Source organism: Rhinopithecus bieti, unplaced genomic scaffold (genome assembly GCF_001698545.2).
Source record: "Rhinopithecus bieti isolate Rb0 unplaced genomic scaffold, ASM169854v2 scaffold_30032, whole genome shotgun sequence".
Lineage (NCBI taxonomy): Eukaryota > Metazoa > Chordata > Mammalia > Primates > Cercopithecidae > Rhinopithecus > Rhinopithecus bieti.
Genome location: NW_016813134.1, coordinates 211,121 through 233,015, shown reverse-complemented (window position 1 = coordinate 233,015; position 21,895 = coordinate 211,121). Strand labels below are relative to the sequence as shown.

General features: G+C 47.9%; 1 protein-coding gene across 1 annotated transcript in view; it reads right to left on the bottom strand.

Annotated features, from left to right (window-relative positions):
- The window catches only part of EPHB1 (EPH receptor B1), a 451,564-nt gene that overhangs the window by 428,673 nt on the left and 996 nt on the right, over nucleotides 1-21,895 (bottom strand). The window lies entirely within an intron of this gene.

Genomic DNA, 21,895 nt, shown 5'->3' with positions numbered 1-21,895 from the left:
AGGTTTCTCTTCTTGTTGAGTGAAGGGTCAAATGAAAGTGGGGTAGAGAAAGTGAATTCCCCAATCATTGCCTTGTAGTCACCTAGAAGTGTGAGATGGTCACCTAAGGGGCTATCCTGGTACCTGGACATGCCTTCCCTCTTCACATCTTTCCTCTCCACATGGCTCTTAGGAAAGTCAGTGGAATGGAGAACTCCACAAGCTGATCCAGGAATGGGGTGGGGAAAAAACATTAAGAAGCCACCTGTTTGAAGAGTGGGTAGGAACATAGGCACAGGACCTCAAGAGGTTCTGTGAACCTGGCTGCATGAGGCGGACAGTTCCCCCTGACCTCTGGTCATTGCACTTTCCCCCTCTGGGCAGGGGTTTGGGGTATTGAATCTGATTTCCCTCTATGGATGACCATTCCACCAGGCTTGGGCCAGGAGCTGTCCACCAGAATCAATGGTAACCACCATTATAAGAACAGCTTGTGTTTCCAGAGCACTTCCCAGTTTACAAAGCATTTCCCATACATGGGCTCCAATTCCTACTCAGCAACCTCTTACTGATGAGCTCAAAGGGGAAGGGGTTGGACCACATCATCCCCAATGGACAGGTAACGAAACTGAGCCTCAGAGAGATTAGGTAGCTTTCCAAGGTCACACAGCTGGTAAATGTGAGCCAGTTCTCTGACTCCCAGTAGCAGCCTCTTGCATGGATTCATACCTTCAGTTCTAAGGCCATGGTGAGGCCAGAAACTACAGAGGTCCATGTGCACTTCTCTGCCAGGACAGGAAAGCGTGCCACCCACTTCCAGCCCTCCACATGGCCTCAGCTCTGCCACGCTGGCCAGAAGCCTGGGAACCAGGTGCTGGGAGAGCCATGGCACACGGCCCTTTAAAGGGTGAAAGAGCTGTGCCGACTAGAATTGCAGGCAATACTACATTGTTCTACTGAGGAAAGAAAATGTCAGTGGGAACACTGTCCAGTGTCCCCCAATTCCTGGGGCCACAGAGAGGGGAATGGGCTGACTGAGGCCTTCAAACTTTATTTTAAACTTTATTTTATTAACGAAAATAGGCAGCCCATAGTACATGGTTCACAGAATTTGATTTTTTAAAAAAATATTACATTCAAATATTATTAATCTTTAGTGCCCCCTTAAACTTTGCTCCAAGTGACTGCCTCCTTCACCTTACCCTAGTCCCTGTTCCTCCCTTTCCCCACAGACTAGAATCCTGGTGAAATGGGAGGAAGTCCTGGAGATGGCAGCAGTGGTCCACAGGCCCTTTCCTTGCTCTGCTGGGTCTGCTGGGAATTCGTCCAGACCTGCTCGCTCTCAGGGTGAGTGCCCTGGGAGGCCCTGCTGCCTAACCACTGGGACTCCTGCGACTCTTGGCCATGATGTGTCATGTCAGGTTACTGAACATCGCCCCAGCACACATGCCTGAATATCAGCTTTTCCAAGCTGCTTGGAACATTGGCCCTGCTTGGAACATTGGCCCTCCAAGGACTACACACCGGCAATAGATGGGCCAGACAAGGCATTGGCAAGCAGGGGAATGATTTAGGGATCAGTTTTCCCAGAGGAGGGGGCCTGGGAATCTGTTTTAAATGAAAAGAGAGATACAGAAGAAATGATAATACTAATAACTACCACAGGCTTTAAACACCTTATCTCATTTATCTCGCAACGATCATGTGAGGTGAGTACCCCCATCCCCGCTTACGGGATGGACACACGGAGGCTAGAACTGGGAGGTTATGTAGCCTGTTCAATGTCAGAGGTGGAATTCAAATCCAGACCTGTCTGAATCCAACACTCAACTGCTTCAGGAAAAAAAAATCCAGCCAGGCGTGGTGGCTCACGCCTGTAATCCCAGCACTTTGGGAGGTGAGGTGGGTGGAGCATTTGAGGTCAGGAGTTCGAAACCAGCCTGGTCAACATGGTGAAACCCTGTTCCTACTAAAAGTACAAAAAAAATTAGCTGGCTGTGGTGGTGTGTGCCTGTAATCCCAGCTACTCAGGAGGCTGGGGCATGAGAATCGCTTGAACCCAAGAGGTGGAGATTGCTGTGAGCCGAGATCATACCACTGTCGCTCAGCCTGCGACAGAGCGAGACTCTGTCAAAAAAAAAAAAAGCCATTCTATCTGTTCAGGAAGCCATTCAGAAACACCTCAGAGGCAGAAGGACAACGTGCTGAGGACACGGCGTGTGGCCCCAGCATTTACCTTTGGCGATTACTTAATCTTTCTGTGTCCCAATTTCCATGCCCCCCCAAAAACAAATGTTTACTGATAAATAAATATGGCACAATAACAACAACTGTTGAAACTAGGGGCAGGGGTTATGGCATGGGTGTTCACTGCAGCATACTTTTGACTTTTCTGTACTTTTGGAAATATTCATAATAAATAGGTAAAAAAAAAAAACAAAATGTCCACAGGTCAAAACTGATATATGACCCCATCAAAGAAAGTCCCTGGCATCAAAATAGCTGAATAAAAATAGCTACATTAAACAGCTGCACCAATCCTCCACAGCATTGTGGGAATATAAATTGGCTCAGCCTTTTTAGAGGGCAACTTGCAACATCCGTCAAACTTTGAAACAAGGCACACTGTTCTCTTAAACTTTTTATTTTAAAGAAATAGCAGTCACACAAGGAGGTTGCATGAATGGAACCAGAAACCTCCATATTCCTTTTACCCTGATTCTCCAATTTTTAACATTTTGCCACATTTGCTTTTTCATATTCTCTCTCCCCACCACATATATTTTATGGTACAATAGGATATATCATAATATATTACATATATATTTTTATTATATACACATTTACTATATCATATACACACATTTATTTCTTTTCCTCCCTGAGCCCTCTGAGAGCACATTGCATACTTCATGTCCATTTACTCCTTAATTCCTCAATATTTGTTTCCTAAGAACAAGAATATTCTCTTATTTGACCACAGTGCAGTTAGAAATTGGGAAATATTAACATTTTGTTATAATACTTTCATCTAAGGAGACCCACTCCCTGAATTTCGGAAGGCTATATTCCAATTTTGTCTATTGTCCAAATCATATCCTTTAAAGCAATTTCTTAGTATAGGATTTGTTACATTGACTTGTCATGAATCTTAAGTATTCTTTAATCTAAGATAGTTCTTTTTTAAAAATACTCAAAATAAGTTTGCTAATTTATTTAAAGAGGCTGCTTCCCTGATGCAGAAATTTACAGACTTGGACTCTCAATCCAGGCACAGCCGAATTTAGTTGTTTTGAGGCGAGGCCTGAGGGTCTGCATTTCTAACAAGCTCCCATGGGAACCCAAGCCCTGGCCCAAAGGCCACACACTGAGTGATGACACCGAAGAAGACCGTCTGTGAAAAGGTGGTCCAGACGACCACGAGATGCATCTTGCTTTCCTCTGAATGATGCTTTGTCTGCAATGGCAACTGGACCCTGGGACTTGGGACACAACACGACATAGAGCCTTGCCTCACAGGAACACCTCCTGGGCTTTCTGGAGCCAGGAAGTCCGAGACAGAGAGGCACAAGTCACTGAGGAAGGCTTTTCTGCGGGTTCCCCATTTCAGATGATTCTGGCCCAGGGCAGGGAAGCTTGTTGAGAAGAGAATTCCTATGTCCTGCCTTCTCTATCAGCACCAATCCACTATATCTTCAATAGGTACCTCCTCCTCCAGAAAGCCATCCTGGTTACCATACCCACTCTAAACTCTCTGTTGTCCTCTGACCTCCTACAACACCGAGCCCCTGGCTATATCACCGAGCACTTACTTGAATGTAATTGCTATTCCAGGTACATTTTCTCTCCCTTCTCCATGCTTCTGCTTCTGCTACTTCTCACTCGTGATATGCAACCTCATTACTCTCCCTTCTATATGTTCAAGGCCCAGCTTACCCATAAGTGTACCCTAGCAAAAAGTCTCTTCAATGGCAGATTCCTTGCCTGAACCATCTTCAAGTATCTCCATCCAGCAGCAGATATATCAGTCTGATCTCCACAACCAGACATTCAGGTTTCCTATGCTTTCATTGCTTTCATTTGCTACAAGTCCCTGGTTTTCTTGCCACGGTGGCATGCACATCGGCCTCTCCCTGAGTGATCCTGGGCAGTGTGACAGGAGTTCAGTCCATCCATCTGTCATTTACCAAGTGCCTACTCTGTGCCAGGCCCTGGGGTAGACTCTGGGGGCCCTCAGGGAGTCTCAGACAGTGGGGGTGCCTGCTTTTCTCAGAGCCAGAAGTGATGCAGCGTTAGCATCAGCTGCATCGTTGCTTTTGAGCACAAAAGGTGCTTGTGAGAAGTGACACAGGGCCCAGCTGATGGGCCTTGATGGCACCACTGCAGCCTTTGCATCCTTGTCATTTGTCACCTCCCCCATGATTACTGTGATCACTGACTGTCATCACGCAAATAACTGCAAACATAGCTGAAGTGCCTACATCATCCCCAGTGTTGGAAAGCCTGTACAATCCTGAGCCTGTCATTGAAAGCTAAGAAATGAGCCAAAGGCATTCTCTATGGCTTGAATGCAACAAGAACCAGAAAAGCTGGAAACCTTGGGAGTCAGAACAGCTGAGAAAAAGGTGATGAACAGCCTGGGACACTCAGTGTCCTATCAAATGGGCCCAGCCCTGAGAGTCCAGGGCTGGGCTTGGGGGTGCTTCCTGTGCATGATTTCAGACCACCATTCACAGGACATCCTGCGCAGAAAACTTACACTTTTCTCCTCTAAAAGAAAGCCCAAAACCAAAAGATACCTGTTCCTGGAGAAGCAGGACCCTTGGGAATTTCTAGCTGATTTCTGCTGCCACTACCACGGAGGTACAACTGCTCCTGCAATGCCAGGGAGAGGCAGGAGCCTGCCTTTCCTTCCTACTGAGGAGTGTGATGGAGATGAGATTGGAACTGGAGGGGATGTATGGGAAATAAACACAGAGTAGCACAATCTCAGGTCATGTGAATTATGGCTTCCTGCTGAGGCTCACACACTGCCCTAACAAAAGCCCACTTTCTGAGGTCCTGGCCCCTGTTTTGGGGCACATTTCGTCCCTGATCATAAACCACCATTCATGTTGAGATGATCATGACCCATCCCTACCCTGCTTCCAGGAATGAGACCCACCCAGCACAGCTACCAATTATGGTCTTCTCAGCACAACAGGGCAACCCAAATTGTCTGGAAGTAGTGCGAGTGGGGTCACTCTGTCACCTCGAGACAACCATCCACATTGAAAAAGCATACCCAAAACAGAAAACCCAACAAAAAAATATGGACAAAATAGCTAAACATCCATTTCATTGGAGAATATATATGAGTGGCTAATAAACCCATGAAAAGCACATTAGGGAAATGAAAATGAAAATAAACAATGAGATGCCATGACACACCCACCAGGGTGGTTAAAATTTAAGACTGACAACACCAACTGCTGGTGAGGATGTGGAACAACTGGGGGTCTCATACACTGCTGGAGGAAATGCAAGACACTTCAGCCACTTTTGAAGACAGACTAGCAGTCTCTTACAAATCAAACTTACACTTACCGTATTATCCAGTTATTTCCCCAAACAAAATGAACACCTATTTTTCATTTTGTGTTCACATAAAGACACGTACTCAAATATTCACAGTACTTTAATTATAAAGGCCAAAAACTATAAGCAAATGTCCACCAACTGTGAAATGGATAAACCAATTGGGATGTATCTATGCAACGGAATACTACTCAGCAATAAAAAGGAAGTATAACACGCCACAAAATGGATGAATCTCAAATACTTATGCTAAGTGAAAGAAGCCAAACAAATAATGAGTACATGCTCTATGATTCCTTTTCTACGAGCTTTTAGAAAAGCAAAACAATGGAACCGGAAATTCTATCGGTGGTTGCCAAGGATCAGCAGTGAAGTGAGGCACATGACAGGGAAGGAACACAAGGGTGATGAGAACGATCTATATCAGGTGTGCAGGGTGGCTACACGACCGCACTCATTTGTGAACCCTCATGGAATTGTAATATACGTAAATTATGCTTCAAGAAAGTTTATTTTTTCCAAAAATGGACCCCAACTCAAGTAACTATTTTCACATCCCTTGAAGTCAAGGCAGACATTCAGCGAGCAGGCACTGGCATAGCCATATTTGTTAAAATCCTGAAATGCTTCCACACCTACTGCCAAGTCACTCCTGCCTGAGGCTTCTGAGTTACTCCTGTGCTCTAGTCCTTCTCCGGGTTCTCCTGGATCTCCCTAGGAGATCCAACAGCAGGGCTAATACCTTCTCAACAGGGAGCCTCCTGGACCAGCTAAGGTGGACATCCTTTCTGACTGTTTAGGGCCATACTGGGTAAAACTGATTTGGGAAAAAATAGATGGTGCAGAGTTGAGCTCTAACTCGGCTGAGGGCCCACTAAGTCACTGACAGGCTTATTGTGTTTAGATCATGCATTCTCAGCAAGGTGAAAACTGATTCTTGGCAAGGAGGAAGACTAAAAAGTCTTAGATCTTATAACGGTTTGTGGCCCACCAAAGGACCTCAGTACATCAACAGATGTCCACAAAATCTGTGCTATTAACATTCGTAGAGTGTGGGGTGGTCGGGAAAAAAGTGTCTTAAAAAGGCTCCTTAGCTCAGGCGCATTGGCTCATGCCTGTAATCCCAACACTTTGGGAGGCAGAGGCAGGTGGATTGCCTGAGCTCAGGAGTTCAAGACCGGCCTGGCCAACATGGTGAAACCCTGTCTCCACCAAAAATACAAAAATTAGCCAGCCATGGTGGTGCTCGCCTGTAATCCCAGCTACTCATGAGGCTGAAGCAGGAGGATTGCTTGAACCTGGGAGGCGGAGGTTGTAGTGAGCTGAGATCGCACCATTGCACTCCAGCCTGGGGACAGAGCAAGACCAAAAAAAAAAAAAAAAAAAAACCTCCTTAGTACCTTAGTAGCAGCAACTATGAGAACAAGGAATCAGGTTGAGAAATGCTGGTTTAGCTGCAAGAACTTTGTGATAGTGCGAACCTGGACACCACAGCCCCAGCCCCCAGACCTGAGGGTGGAATTCGCACCTGGGAGGCTAACCTGTGCAGAGGGTGTTGTGGGCATGTCTAGGTGGGAAGTAGGAGGTCAATTGGGAATGTGGGAAAGGGGGAGGGGCCACACGAGCCCTCACAGTCCTTTATGGGACTCCCCTTCTGGGGAAAAGCAGTTGCTCACTCTCCCTCCTATGAAAGCCTTTAACCCAACTCAACTCAGCAAATGCTCAGGAGGATCCCCGAGGACCAGTACCCTGCGAAGCTTAGGCTAAATATATAGAGAGAGATGGTTGCAACTAGGACGGCACACTCAAGTCTGGCAGAGAGACACATAGAAACCCAAGGACTCCTACCCTTTGCTCCCAACATCTTATCTTTCCGTTCCTATCTGGAGTTCATGATGGGAGAACTACACCCAAAACATTTGGAGTTTTCAACTGGTATAAGTAATGAAGACAACTCTAAATTAGAAGAAATTAAGTGCTGTAGCTGATTCCCTGGCTTTGTCAAGCTCAGCTGAACCAGAGCCTCCTTGGAAACACTTGCTTTGTACGCTGATACATTATGACAATACTATAATTGTTCTCTCAGTCTTTTCCCAGATATTTAATAACAACGTGAAGTGGGAATTGCAAAGGTCAGTCCTCCTGTAGAATGAGCGTTCTTCTCATTGCCCTTTCCTGAATAGCATCTTCCATTTGCCAGGCTGTTCTATACCAGTGAGCCCTGGTGGTGGAGGCCTGGTGCTGTTAAAGAAGCAGCATCACCTACTCAGGGCAGAATATTCTAGTTTGCTAAATGGTCCAGAGTCACTGTCTTTCTATATCATCTGCATAAATACACACATACACACACACACACACACACACACATACACACACACTCTTCCTGTGCTACCCACGCTTCAAGCCCAAGAATGGAAAGAATGTTAACTGCCAAAACCAGAGAAACCAGGTGATAAACATATTTGCATACTCACTTGGTCAGTTACTCTTGTGCTTGGTTAGGTGAGAAGATTTATTTCCTATGACCTCAGATCAACAGAGTCACATACCTATGTTAAAACTTTCTTTATGTTGAAAGCTCACAATAGTTCACAAATGGGTCTGTCTTAGTAGGATGCAGTATGTGAGCAAGGACTAGGAAGCAGCAGTGCCCTGAGCTCTCATCTCTCTTTGGCATGTTCCAATGGCCTGCCTGATCTTGTGGTAGTCATTCCTCCTCAGTGAACCTCAGCTGCCACATTCATTAAATGGACCTAATTCGCTGTCTGTCTGAATTAGGTCTCTCTTCCAATGCTAAGATCTGTGACTCTTTCTGAAAACATATCAGAGGGCAGCTTTCAGGAACCATTGGATTATCTGGGGCATTTCAGTGTGAGGGTTGCTCAGAAGTCTGCATGCTCAGATAAGGCAGGGAGTAATGGCATTATAATTCAGAACTTGTGTGATGCTGTTAGTGAATGTGCTTCATGTCTAGGCAGGGCTTGGTTTGGTAACTCAGGCACCATAAAAGAGGGCGATGTAGCCCTGGCAGTCTGTGTCAGAGAGTAGCTTTGTACCTAATCCTGAGGGCATGATAGTTGCTAAGGAACCATTGAAATGCAAATGAATTGGCAAATACTTAGCAGCAAGATATCAGAAAAGGGTGGGGAGGAGATGCTCTGAACAAGTTAGTCAGGTGAGTGAAAGGAAAATTACTTTCTCCTGATTGGGAAAAGAAAGCCAAGGGTTTTCATGCAGCTCAGCAGCATTGTGCTACTGTGTTTTTTAAAAAAAAATCTGTTCTTTTTCTGCTTAGCTGGGAGTAGAAGAAAGTTGGAGCCAAGAGCAGGGAAGTTGGAAGGGCAAATGGAGCCTTCTTCTGATAAACTCTAAGTACATTTTAGATCACTCTCTCTCTCAAATGGGAAAGAGATATCTGAGGTATGAAAAAGGTAGTCTGCAAATGACTTTGAAGATCTACCATCTTATACAAGACTTAAAACCTAGCGGAAAAGTACATCAAAAACTGTGAACAAATATTCTACTGATGCAAAATGGAAATTCCAGGTGAAACTAGGCCATAATTGATAATAGTGAAAAAGAAGGGAAATGAGCCAGCTCGTTGCACCTATGAGTATGCATTTCTTTCATTCTTGCTCTCCAATGGATATCCAATTTAAATGCAGTGGTTAAATTCAGATGCTCTGGTATCTACATTGGAATCAGGGGATTACAGTGAGAAATTACGGCTCTTCACCCATCATTTTTCTCATCTTGCCCCTAAATAGGAACCCTCCTCTTTCAGTCTAGTTGAGATGCCCTAATCTAAAAATCACTTTACCTTTAACCAAACACCACTGCTATCGGCCTATTCATCACTTTAAATTTGATCATGATGCTCAGGAAGATAGAGAACATCCCATCAAGAAAGAACCTGTTTGTCCAGCTGTCTCCAGACCTCTCTTCCTGGGTTTTTAACTTTCCCATCACTTTCTGTTTCCCTGCCTTTTCATCTTCAGGACCATCACAGCCACAGATACCTCCTTCTTCTGTCCAGAATCCATATACTTTCCTTTATTGGACCTATCATCTCTCTTACTTGGTTGCACAATTTAGCTATCCCAGGAAGAATGATAGGTGTGGCCTATCAATCACAAGAATGCCTTCCCAGCACCCACTCTTGCTTCTCCTGGACAGGCACCCTGACAGTTTTATGACCAGCTCTCCCCCATCTCAGGCCAGGCAGCTTGATGGGTCTGAGCTAGCCCTTCCCCCTCAGCTATAGAATTTCATAGACACATGACCCAAGCCTGGCCAATGAGTGTATTTCAATCACCCTGGTAATGGAGCTTGGTTCATGGAGAGGCTCAGGACCCAAGGGAAGCCCAGGAGGCAAAACTTCTTCAGCGTTTGCTAGAGCTACAAGGAGTGAGAATTCATCTTTCTGCTGAAGTTTCAAGAGAATATGAGTTTGATGCTGCCAGCAGCCACATGACCATCTCGTGGGAAAGCCTGTCTGAGGATGAAGTCAACATAAATGACTGTGCTGATTAGTCTCCATTCATCCCTGCAGACCCATTCTCTACTTTCTTTTCTTTTCTTTTTTTTTTTTTTTTTTTGCCATTTGCTATGCCTCTGACCTCTATGAACTGCATCAACCAGACTTTCATGCCCTCTGCCTTCTTGTTGAATTCATCATGTGAGGTGCTGGCAGGAGATGATGTTTAAGAGGAGGAGAAAGGGTTCAAGGAATACAAACCCTCCTCCTTCACCCTCCATGCATGATCTTGGGAGCAGCTGCATTCCTCTATGTCTCACTCCTGTCAGGGAGCTCCTCTCTCATACTGTGGCTCTTGCTAGGTCCTGAGAACATTGGGGAGTATTGGCTTCTCACTATTGTCAGTCCCTGGGTACATCCCCATCCTTATTGGTTCCCTTAATGTTGTTCACACCTCTGCAGAGAGTCTCTTCATTAAACCCTCTTCAGTAAACCCTGTGAGAGTGCTGTTTTCTGCCAGGACCTTGGCAGATGCAGACACAGAACTAAGGAATGAAAACACGGAGTCAGTCTTGAGACAGCACTGGTGCCCTGGATATAATCATAACCAAAGTCCTAAACTTTTTTTTCTCTCTCTGTCTCTCTCTCTCTCTCTCTCTGTCTCACACACACACACACACACACACACACACACACACACTCCTTCCCCAAATCCTTCCCACTCTAAGTCTGACCCTCTCATTTGGTTTCTCCAAGCAGCTGATGTGTAACCGCTATACCACATCCATCAGAGTCTATCATATGCCCTATTACAGCCTGTAGTCTGCGTGGCTCTGTCTCCCCCACCAGTCTATTCATCAGTGAACTCCCTGAAGGAAAGTCTGTGTCTTCTTTATCTTGGTGTTTTCCGTTCCAAGTACAATGCTTCTCATGTAGATGCTCAATAAATGTGTTCTGAGTGAGTACTTGTGACACTGGTGGCTCCTAGGCAGTGCTGACAGTTCTGTCTCTCTGCCCTCACTCCCCATTTGCCTCTGTAAAATGTGAGCTCTCAAGTCTGGAAGTGGCTCTGGCCTTACTTGGACACCCCAGAGATGGGGATGCATCATCTCTCAAGGCAGCCTATTCCATCTTGGTTCAGTTCGACTAAAAAGAATTTTGTAATCAAGCCAAAATCTATCTCCCATGCAGAGTAAAACCTAAGCCACTTGCTAAGAATGCATTTCAAGTATTCACAAAGAGGTCCTCCCTTCCCCTGTTTTAAGTTGTCCAAGCCTGCACCCATCACTCTCAGTCACATCATTTGTTTACTCCCTTTATAGTTCTTTCCTGAAATTATATATACATTAATTGTCTTTTTCATGTCTGTCGGTTCCCCCAATAGCATGTATGCTCCCAAGGGCTATAACATTTCTGGTTTTTTGCATACTGCCTGGTACATAGTAGGAGATTAACAATATTTGTTATTAAGTGTTGAATGAATGAGGTATCATATCTCCACCCCCTTCCCACCCTTCCCCTAAGTCCCTTTCTAGGTTTCTCTAAATCATTGTTCTCCTACCTCTCCTAAAATATTTCAGTTATTAATTGTTCCAACCCCAAACTTAGTGGTTTTCCACACTTACTACATTTATTTTGTTCAGGAATCTGCAGTTTGGACAGTGTTCTGTGAGGAAAGCTTGTCTCTCCCTACTCAGAGTTAGCAGGGGTGCCTGGAAGGATGGGGTTGCAACAAACTGAAGACTCTTTCATTCACACTTGGCCTCTCATGCTGGCTGTGGGTTGGGACTTGAGCTGAAGCTGGCGCTAGAAATTCTACATGACCCCTTCATGTTACCTGGGTCTCCTGACAATATGGTAGCTGGGTGACAAGGGCAAGTATTTCAGGAGAAACAGAGAGAGTTAGGTGGAAACTGTGTTGTCTTCTATGACTTCACCCCAAAGTTATGCAGAAACACTTCTGCCATATTCCATTCATTACAGTGAGTCCTAAGGCCAACCCATACTCAAGGGGGAAAGGAATGAGGCTCCACATTTTGATAGGAAGAGTATAAAAAAATTGCAGATATGTTTTAAATGACTACATAGGACATGATCTCAGGTTTTTAAGTGTTTGTTGATCTTTTCCTTCTTGTTATTTATTCATTATGTCACACTTATTGACACCTCCTATGTGCCACGTGCTGGGGGTGCTATGTGCTGGGGATGCCATGACAATCAGGATAGAACCCATGCTTCAGAGGTTCACTGAGCTGTAGGGTATCCAGCAAAATAAACACACAACTGGAGACCAGTGTGGAATGTGATCCTATAGAGGGAAGCAGAGGCGGCTGTGGGGGCACGCAGAGGGCAACCCAATCCAGCGTGGGGCAGGAGAGAAAGCCTTCCAGGAAGAAGTGATCACTGTGGTGAATTCTGAAGAATGATTTAGGGTTAGCCAGAAAAGAACAGTAAGACTTGCAACACAAGCAGAGCAAGCAGGTGCAGACTCAGAGGCACATGGGGCAGATGAGTCAGAATGGCCTCTGTGTGGGTGAAGGGAAGGAGATGCCCAGGGCATGTGCATCTGTGCAGCATGTGCACCTGTGGACATGTGTGTGTACACGTGTACCTGTGTGGAGCTGGGAAAGGAGGTGCTGCTGGGCAGGAGGGCAGGAGGCAAGGAGGACCCAGGTGATGTAGGGTCTTATGATGATTGGCCCTGAAGGTGCTAGGGAGCCAGCAATGGATTGACACCTGTGGTGTGACCGGGATTAAACAAAGTACTACACTATCGTCCAACACCCAAAGTGTGTTCTGACCAGTGCCTGCCCCAGGTCTCTGAGCACCTGTCCAAAATGTGGTGGATTTTCTGATACTGACACCTTGTTCCTTTCCATCTAGTTTACAGCCTGCATTCCACCATCCCAGACCATTTGGAGGCATTTTCAAAGGAGCTGAGAGCGTCCCCGGATGGACTTTCTGGTCCTGTGACAATGGCCCCCAGGAGCAGACAGCCCTGGAGCAACCTGCACAGATAGTTCAGGAGCAAGAATTCACGTGAAACCACCTGGAATGAGGCCCCTTCCCAATTCCCCACCCCCAGCTCACCTCCCGGCTCCAGCCTCAGCATCAATGAGAAAGCCAAGGGTAAAGGTCCTATGTTGATGTGCTGGAAAAATACCAAGAGGAAAACAACAGAACAATTAACTGCAGGGCCCAGCTGCCTTTCACAGATAAGGCATTCTCTCTGCTGCCACCATCAATGAAGCCACCTGCAATTATTCCTCATCCTCCTGCTCAGCCCTTTCCACTGCCATGGCTCCAAGGGGGACTGGCCACTGTCCAGTGGGACTATGATACTGAGGGATTTCTCTCCTCAACATCCCCCAACATGTTCTTCCATGCTCAAAGCTGATGCTAAATCCTAGTTTCCTCCTCTAATGTCATAAGTCTGCACCTGGCCAGACGGAAAAAAGCAGTCAGAGCTCGAGAAACAATATGGCCCCAGGTCAAGGGTAAGCAGGACAGAGTCCACAAAGAAGAAGTCGTAGAAGTGCCCAAAGACAAACAGCAGCAGCTGGTCCTTCCTCTGAAACATGAGCCTATGGAAGGGAGTACCAGAAGGCCTGTACTGTGCCCTGATTCCCCCCGCCAACACGCACCCACCAAGATTCAGGCACAGATGCCAAGTGCAGCCATCTAAGCAACACAGCTTATCAAAGACAATATCTAGATAGACACTGATATGGTTTAGCTATGTCCCCACCCAAATCTTAACTTGCGTTGTATCTCCCAGATTTCCCATGTGTTGTGGGAGGGACCTAGGCCAAGGGAATTGAATGCATCATTGGGGCCCATCTTTCCCGTGCTATTCTGGTGCTAATGAATAAGTCTCATGAGATCTGATGTGTTTATCAGGGGTTTCCACTTTTGCTTCTTGCTCATTTTTCTCTTACAACTGCCATATAAGAAATGCTTTTCGCCTCCCACCATGATTCTGAGGCCTCCCCAGCCATGTGGAGCCGTAAGTCCAATCAAACCTCTTTTTCTTCCCAGTCTCAGGTATGTCTTCAGCAACAGCATGAAAATGGACTAATACAGACATGCAGTAAAAAAAAAAAAAAAAAAGCCAATAATGACCACAGTGGGGGTCTGACTGGCAGAGGCACATGGGAAAGGCAATGTGCAACAGGGAAATGCAAACCGAGAAGGAAAAAGTTTTCCTCCAGCTGTGGAATAGGTGGGACAGCTCCAAAGAGTAAGAAGAGAGTCTGGCCACAGGGTCCGAGCATTGACACTAGAGCAAGACTGTCTGTACCTTTGATGGCACCTGGCAGGACAAGGATAGACAGCTCCTGGTTAACACATGCTCACTGATTTAATTCACAAATAAGCAAAGTTAAATGGAAAAGGTGACTGAACTGGGAGGCAGAGGCCCAGGGAGTTTGGCAAACTTTAGTTGAAACTTCGCTCTTGAGCCAGTTAACTTCTCAAAGCCTCAGCTACCTCATCTGTAAAATGGGAGAAAGAATGCTTAGATGCAAAGGGTACGGGGACCAATACGTATAAAGGGACCAGCACACGACAGTGCTCAATGAGTGGTTGGGAGCATAATCTAATCCTGGATCCAGCATTGCCAGCCTGTAGGGCTCCTGGAAAGTTTCTTCCCTTCCCTGAAACTGACCTCCAGTCTTGCTTCTGACATGTCAAAACTGTGCAGACAAGCCTGACCCCTTGCTGGCTCCCTCAGGCTTACACGGCCCCTGTAATCAGTCCCAGGGACCTTAGAAGCTACTGCCAAGCTACAGCCTTGGGCCCCTGCTCCCCTCACTTGTCCCCTCCCTTTCTGACCACCTGCCTCTGCCCATTTCTCTGTTCATTATCACCTTCACAGGGAAATGGAGAAGCAGAGCGAGGAGGTTAAATTCAAATCGGTCATTTTGTCACTTGCCGCCAGGAAGTGGGAGGGGAGAGATGAGAGGCACAGGGCCTCAGGTGCAATCTGTGGGCAGAAATGAGTCCTGGTAATTCTCAGAAAGTCTCCTATGTGTTTCCACATTGGGCCAGTTCTGCTACAGAGAACTCTGGGGGAACCTTCCATGAGCACCCTCCTTAAGCAGCTGCTAGTGGTACTGTCTGCAGGTGCTGGGATTTCGCCTGACCTGGAGAAACATCTGTACTGGTGATGGGGGGTGGGAAACAGGACCTTCTTTATCACCTTTTCCCTGTTTTCACAAGTAGATCATCTTGAAACCTGAATCACCAGCAGGGTCATTATAGTGTAGTGAAGGGCCCCCCGATCTTTAGCTTTGGGCATCCTCCCACAGAGCTAACACTCCATGCTTGCTGGAGAGTGAGTGAGCAGATGAATAAGATGCTTTTCCTGCCCTAGAAGGCTGAGAGCATAATGAACCATTTGCTAGGCTGTCGAAATGAAATCTTCTCATTCACAAAGTTGGAAGTAAACATACAAGTCAGTTACAGTGAGAGGCATCTGGCAGATAATGCTACATGGTACCAGTGGGGACCATGACCCCAATCTTGTCTGCACCACCTGCACAATCCTGGGCCTGCTGCTGGCCAGTAGGAGGTCCCTAGAGTACAGTCTTCCCCATGGAGGGCACTAGGCTTTCTCGTGGAGGGCACTTAGCCTTCTTGATGTTGGCTAAGCTCACTCTTTCCTATCTCTGATACCTGAAAATCAGATGCTGAGCTGCCTCCTACAGAACCCCTGACAGGCTACGAAGATCCATGCCCCGCCCATGATTTGCCAAAGGGTCACCATGCCTCAGATTGGACTTTATCTACAATTGTCAGCCCCTGCTTCTACAACTGCTTCTACCCTGGGGTGTGCATCCACTCCAAGTCCCTGCTACTCTCTCTACCATAACGATCCTTCCTCCAGTCTATTCAACAACAAGAAAAGCGAGGCACAAGGAGGGACAGAGCTAACCCTGCACTTGTTTGCTTCCTGTACTTTAAGTCAGATAGAAAGTGGTTTTCCATCAACAAAGAAGAACCAACCCATTGTCCTCCAGGCCTCCCTGGAAAGTGTGTTACCAACTTTCTAACCCCCAGGGGAATGATCAACAAAAGCTGGCAAAGTGGCTCTAATACAGCAGATATCAGGGACCTCTGATGGAGCAGATGGTCTGATCTCACCCCTCAATGCCCCCCACCCAAGCATAGTTAAGCACTCTGACACGAGGGCCCCACCTACAGATACCGCTTGAAAAGGAATCTGCAGAAGTTGAGGAATTTCTCATGCAAAATTTTGCTTTTAAATATGAAATCTTTCCCAAGGCGTTACTTTATTATTACAGTAATTTCCTCAGAAGGGCAGACATCCAATGCTCTGTTTCTCCACCATCTTTGGAGACATTGAAATCTGACAGAAATATTCAAGTTGCTTAAGTGGCTAGTGCGGAAGAGGGAGACATAAAAAGAGCTCTTCCAAGGAATGCAGACTCCTGGAATTCAGGTGCAGGAAGACGCTCTTGACAGTCAATGGAGGATAGGTAAGGGTTCGGTGTGCCCCTCCACTGCCCCAGAACACATGGGGTCCCAGGTTTATCTCCTTTGGGGACACTTCTCTGATGATCATTTCTTCTTTGGGAGGGCTGGTCAGGGCAGAGAGAGGACAAATATATCAGTCCTTATTAGAAAGTGTGCTGCAGGACAAGTCTCCAGCCTTGTATCTAAGAGTGTATAGGGCTGCAATAGGGGTGGGAATAGTGGGGTAGGAGTAAGGTGCAGAGAGGGAGCTATATAGAAACTGGAGCTTGATCTGAAGTGTTGAGATTGTCTGAACATTTTGCTCATCTCTTCTTGCATGACGATGGAAACCTAAGCCCCCAGTAGCCAATGAAGTCCCCAGTGCCCAATGGCAGAGTCAGCACTAGAACCCTTCCCACCCCTGGATTCCAGCTGATATAAGTCTTCCTTCATGCAAAGCCTTCAAAAGTGGTGGAGTAAGGTGACTAAAAATATAGACTACAGAGCCTGACTGCCTGGGTTCAAATCCAGGCCTGGCCACTTACTAGCTGTGTGACCTTATCAAATTACTTAACTACTCTATATCTCAGTCTTCTCACCTGAAAAATGTGAGAGGAGTTGATTATAATAATACCCACCTGATAGGTTTTGTAAGGATTAAGTGAATTAGATCTCATTAGCAGTTTCCAAATATACTGGTGCCAGGCTGTCTGCATTTGAATCATTGGGGCCCTTCGGTAAAATGCAGATCCCCAGGCCATTCTGATTCAGCAAGTGCTGAGTTGGGCAAGACCTACCAGGACTTCCGACGGCAACCTGGTTTAGAAACATTCCCCTTGGCAGTGTTTCCAGGAAGCACATACATCAGGATCTTCAGGAAAGCCCACTTAAAATGCTGATTTTTAGGATCCATCCAAACCTGCTGAGCTTTTAGGGTTAGGACCTGGAAGTCTGTAGCAAACTGCCCAGGTAACATACTACCTGAAATCTGGGAAACACTACTTGAGCTGGTATTCCCCTCTTTGGGCTTCCAAAATTGCCCCTACCTTTTGCCCATGCTAGAAAAGCACTATGCATCTAAGCCTTTGTGATACTAAGAACATTTAAAGATTAACTATATATTATTTTAAATTTAGTAATATACATGTTTTTTTATTTTAATAGCATCTTACTTTCTTTTCAATCTTGTACAGAGTGTGTCCTTATATTGGTTATTACTTGTCCCTACCCCTATGGTTAGAATAAGCGGGTGTCATGACCCACTCAACACAGAAAGACACTGTGGCCAGGTGGACTGGGTAATTTTTCCAAGCAACAGAGCTGGGAGATGAAAAGGCAGGTGGAGTACTCTGGCTTCATGATCCTGCTATCTGTCACCACCCATGTTGATTCCATCTCTATCCTCATGGCCAGACCTCCCTCCTGACCCATATATTCCTTTCATTGCCCCAAGCTCACAAAATTTATTCAAGCAACTAAAGAACATGTAGTTTCTACTAAATAGGAAGTACACATGCTAGATCCAGAAGAGGGGGTCATGGTGGTGTCCTGTGTCCCCTAGCATCGCCCTTCTTCTTTGGTCCTATTTGCTTTATCAAAGATTACTTCTCAATGGGTAAAATTAAATGAGAGCCATACCATGCCTCTGTGCCTCTGCCTCATGGGCTTTTCTTAAAGCACATCTTGGTCATCAGTACCCATTCTTGTAAGTAAACAAAGTAAGGGCTCTGAGATCTGGATCTGGGTTGCACAAGTCAACAGCATGCAGAAGGGACTGGAGCCGGACACTGTGTGACCTAGAGGCCCTCCCCATGCTCGGGAGCATCACAAGCTGCTGGCTTCCACCAATGCAGAAGGTTTGAGCTGGGACTGAGTCTGGGCCTCTGCAGTTGTTTACATTGCCAAGACTTTTCCCAAGCCATTGCCCAGAGCTGCATTGCCCTCCCTCGCCAGCATTCCATGCGTGGCTTGAGGAGGCAGCTCCACAAACACTGAGTAATGGTGATCATTCCACGTTGCACAGAAAATAAAATCCGCTAATACATGGAATTTTCTCAAATTTACTTTTCTTTCTCAGACATTTTTAAAAATCTTTGGTGCCTGCTAATGCTTACAGGCTCAAGCACGTTCACGGACACCCAAAACAGATGCACACACAGCAAACAAATACTAACAGAAAACGCAGAAACAGCCAATCACTGCCTAGCCTTGTGTCCTGTTGAAGACACGTGGGCTTAGTTTGGGGTTTTCCACCACAAACAGGTAATGGAAATGTAACTGTGTCCAAAATGTGTGCAGTGAAATTCAGTGCCCTAGCATTTCACACTGGGGCATGCCACAAAGGGGCACAGTAATTTAGTCGTGCACTCATGCATCAACAATGCCTACTGGGAACCCACTACTTGTCAAACCTTGAGAAATCTACTACCCAAATACATGTGGACATCCAAGGGTGCCAGGGCCAGGACTTCACTCTAGCTACACAAAAGAGCAGGTCTCCTGGGATTATTCCCATCAGTCAGTGTGCTGCACTCTGAGGCCTTCTGCAGGTGCATGGGTACTCCCTGGACACAAGGAGTGGGATTGGGAGACTGCTTCCAGCAGTTAGCAATTCCAGGTTGCCACCTCCCAGGACAGCCAATGTGCTTAGTCCAGGGATGTCTCTCTCTGAAGGTGGGTGTCCTCTGCTGCTGTAGCAGAGCCTCCAGAGAAGCCTGTGTTTCCAGATCCTATCCCAAAGGGCACAAGACAAGGGGCAGCTCAGAGAATGCAAGCCGTTGCCTTAACTTCACAGACACCAGCAGCCCATTCTCAACAAGCTCTCAGAGCAGGTGGGAAAAGGCACCAGTGGGCTTGAAGAGGCAGTTGTTTGTCAGGACGCTAAGCAAAGAGGCCTAGCTTTGTGTCCAGAAGGCAGAAGGATGTCAGCATTCTTGCCAGCACAGCCTGCCTTACTCCTTTCTGAAGACAGACTTAGCCCCAGCGAACCTTTTCCCTGTAGTGGCATCTCCCTCCTCACAAAGCAGAACTGGCTGGAAATGCGGGAGTGTGGGGGGAAAGGAGGGAAGAGGAGCTTTCTTTCAGTCTGCGTTTCCTACACCCTAAACCAACAGCCCTCCTGCCTGAGGATGGGAATTTGAGCCCCCTTCCCTTCCCTCCCCTCCTCTGCCCCTCTGGCCAAGAAACAACCAGACCCTGTCCTCCTTCCTTCCACCCAGGCGGGGGGTGTCTTAAGGCCCTGCCTTCCGCTGGCCACATCTCCTCACCTGGCCCATGATTGTCACTGTCCCTTTGTCCCTGCCCTGGCCTGGGCTGAGGACCCGCCAGACCTCAGAGCAATTTGCCCTGGGTGCCAAGGCCTCACTGAAATTCCACCGCAGCCCCCAGAAGAAAGCAGACAGACACATGAGTGTCTGAAATCAGCAGGGAGAGGCGCCCCCTGACCACAGCCGAGTTTCGGAAGGATCTGCTGTCCGTAGGCAGCTCATTGATCCACTTTCTAATCACTATTCCTCACTCATCACGAACCAAATAACGCTGGCCCCAGCCCAGCCAGGCAGGCGGGAAGGCGGCTCCGTGTGTAGAGAGTAGAAAATGAGCCTGCCTGTGTTCATTCTAGGAGAGGAGGGAGTGAATGGTTCCTAATATCCCTGCGTACTGAGTAGGGACCAGGGGGCTGCTTTAATATTCTGCTGAACGTGGCGTTTCTTTTAACCCTTGCTGGAGAGATTTTCAGCCCACAGAGTCAGGCTCCTTCCTGTCAGGCCACTGGCAAAGTTTCCCGGCTGCAGTAAGAGAAGCCACAGCACCAGGGGTAAGTGGCTCCGGGAGGCCTGGGCGTCAGGGCCCTGCATACCTGGTTGGGATCCGACACAATGGCACCTGCGGGCAGCTTCCGGCAAGCAGACAGGGATCTCTGGCTAGCCGAGAAGAGGGGCAGGGAGGAAACTGACCACGTCCTGATGCCTGCTGTGTTTCTATACGTTTGCTCTCCAAACTATTTCGCTTGCATGCACAGGAACCCAATGCCGACAGCACGCTCCCCAAAGTGGGCACCCATCGCCTCTCAGAGACCCGGCCACTGAACCTCTGGGGGCGCAAAGAGCAGCGGGCCAGACCCAGCCTCGGATCGGCATGACGCCGCCCCAACGCTGTAAGTACAGTCTGGAATTGCCCTTGCAAATGCGCTCACCGGGCTTTCCTGCCCGATTTGGGGGTATATATCCCCTTGAATTTCCAATTTCAACTGCTCCCACACGTGTCTCTCAATAAGTCAAACCCAGGCATCCCTGCTCCAGTGTGTTGACGGCGCTCCACACGGCTCCAGTCTCCTCCTGCACGTTCCAAAAGCAAACCCTTCCTTGCTCCCCTTCCTACAAAGCCCAGCAGTCCCTGAGGGCAGCAGGAGACGGAGGGCAGACAAAAAGCCACCTTCGGAAAAGCAAGCGAGAGCTTTCTAGGCATTAATCGCCGCACCCCCACGCCGCCACCAGAACAAACGTGGGATGCGGTGGTCTTCGCCAAAAGGGTAGGGAATCTTAGCCGCGCCTCAGGGCCCGGAGTGCCCCTCCAGCTTCACTTCCAGAAGGGCAGCGCTTTCCGGAATGGCGGAGGGCACCAAACCATCGTGTTTGGGGGAGTTTCCACCGGGCAACCGGTCATAGTTTTGCGAGGAACGGGTGACAAGCGGAGCGAGCTCCCAGATAGGGACGCTATGCGGACGCCAGGAGCTGCGTCTCCCCGGTTTGGAGTCCTCCAGAGGAGTTCCACCCGGCGTAGGACACCGGGAAGTGGGGCTGCTAGCCGGACTGCGGCAGCGCATCACCCCTAGAGTTGGTTTTCTCCCGACAACTCCAACTCCGCTCTCCCACGGAGCTGTGTTCCCAGGAGACTGCCGCGGCCGCTGCTAGGCTGCGAAGAATGGGGGCGGGGGAAGGGGCGGGAGGCGGGGAGCTGGGCCGGGATTTCCCACAGGGATTCGCGAGCGCTACCGAGCGCCCAGGCTCCCTGCTGCGCCGGGCACGGTGTCTTTGGAGCGCGCTTTCCAGCCACCAGCCGGAGGCACCGCCAAGTCCGAGCTGGCAGAGAGTGAGGCTGCCCGACGACTCCCGGCCGCCAAGCCTCCCCTTCGGCATGGTGGAGAGGCTGGGAGACTTTAGGTAGGACCGACCACTCACCCCAGCCCACTCCTGTTCCAAGGCTCAAGAGGCGAAAAGGCTGTCTACCTCTCCCCGACTGACCCTGGAAACGTGCAGTCCCGCAGGCGCCCGGGCCTCCAGACTGGTCCCCAAGGGTACGGCCAATGAACTCGACCCCTCTCCTTCGGCGGCCACTTGCGGGGTACCAGGGCAGAGCTTCTCTGGCCCCCGCGCGAAGTGCTTGCAC